Raw genomic sequence first — 2,869 nt, 5'->3', positions numbered from 1 at the left:
GGTAAAGTAATTTCGGTTCCAAGACCTAATTTAACTCATGACGAATTTTTGAAATATTTTGGGTTGATTGATTAAAGATATTTATACCTTAAGAATAAACGTTAAATTTCGCAGTGATGTAATAAATTTTTGAATGATATCAATAATTTCGGTCGCCAAACCTAATTTTATTCAATACCAATTTAATACTTTTTAGCGAACAAATTAGCGTTTATTATCAAAAGGTTAAAAAAATAAAAATAAAAATAAAAACTGTACAGACATACCTGTGAAATAGATTTCTTAGTTATATGATCTATTCCATTCATAAGATAGTCGGTTTAATTGGTTTTCCATGGCTGCATAGGCGTAACCCCGAGCATTCAGTGTCTTTTCTTCTAAACATATGAACGGTCCGTCTCTGCATAAAGTAACAAATTCGGTATTTGTATAGGTTTGATTATTTGAACATTTACCTCCATGTGACCATTTTCCGCATTTGTGACATCTTTCTAGGTGTCGTGCTCTTCTTTTCGCTGCGGATTTTGATTTTCCTTTACCAAATTGTAACTTATTATCTTCGCATCTGGATTCTTTTCTAACTCCGTCCATTCTTTCTCTGATTACTGATACTAATTCGCTCGGTAGTATGTCATTATTACGTTTAGTGATCAAAGCGTGTAGCATTAGACCATGGTTTAGTTCACAGGCAGTCTTCATTTCGTAAAAACTTAAAAAAAATAAAAATTCAGAATGGGGGGAGAAGACTAGTTCTTTAGGGTCTGCTAGGGAAAGACCATACGTGTTCCATTTTCGAGAACTACACGAAAACAGACAATCTAACTCTAACAGAAATACATATTATCCTTTAAAGACTTGATTCTCCCCACACTTAGTTAGCTGTGGTGTCGAAATTGTGATTAACTTCGTTGTCGACTTCCATCGGACCATGTATGTAATGTTTAACTCTGTGACCATTAACTTTAAATTCCATCCCATTTGAATTTATTAATTCTATCGTTCCGTATGGGAAAACTCTTTTGACTATGAATGGTCCAGACCATCTTGATTTCAATTTTCCAGGAAATAGCTTGAATCGTGAATTGAAAAGAAGAACTCTGTCTCCTTCTTTAAATTCTTTTGAACTTCTGATTCTTTTATCATGCCATTTCTTCGTTCTTTCTTTATAGATTAACGAATTTTCGTATGCTTCATGTCTTAATTCTTCTAATTCGTTTAGTTGACTTAATCGTAGACGTCCGGCTTCATGTAAATCAAGATTACATGTCTTCAAAGCCCAAAATGCTTTGTGTTCAATTTCTACTGGAAGATGACATGCTTTTCCATAAACAAGTCTAAAAGGTGTGGTTCCAATTGGAGTTTTGTATGCTGTTCTAAAAGCCCAGAGTGCATCCTCCAATTTAATGGACCATTCCTTCGGATTTGATCCTACGGTTTTCTCTAGAATACGTTTTAAAGCGCGGTTGGTATTTTCAACTTGTCCACTTGTTTGTGGATGATATGCGGTGGAGATTTTATGAGTTACTCCATATCTTTTAAGAACTTTCTCAAGTTGATTATTACAGAAATGAGTACCCCGATCACTTATTAAAGCTTTCGGTGTTCCAAACCTTGCAAAAAGACGTTTTAAAAAGTTGACTACAACTCGTGCATCGTTAGTTGGGAGAGCTTGTGCTTCTGCCCATTTAGATACATAATCAATGGCTACGAGTATATATAGATTATTATGAGATTTTGGAAATGGACCCATAAAGTCAATACCCCAAATGTCAAATACTTCACATACTTGGATGACATTTTGTGGCATTTCATCACGTTGACTTATTTTTCCGGCCCTTTGACATGCATCACAAGATTTGCAAAGAAGGTGTGCGTCTTTGTAAATTGTAGGCCAATAGAATCCAGCTTCATAAACTTTTCTTGCTGTTAGTTGAGGCCCATAATGCCCTCCTGTTGGTCCTGTGTGACAATGGTTTAAAATTTTACTAGCTTCATCTCCAAATACACATCGGCGTATTATTCCATCGGGACAACTTTTAAACAGATGTGGATCTTCCCAGAAATAGTGTTTTATATCACTGAAGAATTTCTTTCGTCTTTGGTACGATAATCCTTTTTCAAGGAATCCACAAACTAAGTAGTTTGCATAGTCTGCAAACCATGGGATTTCTTTATAATCTATCTTCAATAGATATTCATCAGGAAAGTTGTCTTGTATGGCCGATTCATTTAGAACTTCTAATTCGGGATTTTCAAGACGAGAAAGATGATCAGCGGCGAGATTTTCTGCTCCTCTTTTATCTCGGATTTCAATATCAAACTCTTGTAAGAGTAAGATCCAACGGATTAATCTTGGTTTAGCATCTTGTTTTGAAAATAGGTATCTAAGAGCAGAATGGTCGGTATAGACCACCGTTTTTGCTAGAACGAGATATGACCGAAATTTGTCAAAAGCAAAGACAATAGCAAGGAGTTCTTTTTCAGTAGTTGTATAGTTCGTTTGTGCTCCTTGTAATGTCTTACTAGCATAATATATAGGTTGAAATCGTTTTTCAATCCTTTGTCCTAAAACGGCTCCCATTGCAAAATCACTTGCATCGCACATTAGTTCAAATGGTAGATTCCAATTTGGTGTTATCATGATCGGTGCATTAGTGAGTTTTTCTTTAAGAATATTAAAAGATTTGATACACTCATCTGAAAAGATGAATGGAGCATCCTTTTCTAGGAGTTTATTCATAGGAGTGGCAATTTTAGAAAAATCTTTTATGAAACGTCGGTAAAAACTGGCATGCCCTAGAAAACTCCTAACTCCTCTAACATTGGTGGGATGTGGAAGTTTAGCAATTACATCTACTTTAGCTCTATC

Source organism: Rutidosis leptorrhynchoides, chromosome 2 (genome assembly GCF_046630445.1).
Source record: "Rutidosis leptorrhynchoides isolate AG116_Rl617_1_P2 chromosome 2, CSIRO_AGI_Rlap_v1, whole genome shotgun sequence".
In the NCBI taxonomy this organism is placed as follows: Eukaryota; Viridiplantae; Streptophyta; class Magnoliopsida; order Asterales; family Asteraceae; genus Rutidosis; species Rutidosis leptorrhynchoides.
This window is presented reverse-complemented; position numbering follows the sequence as displayed.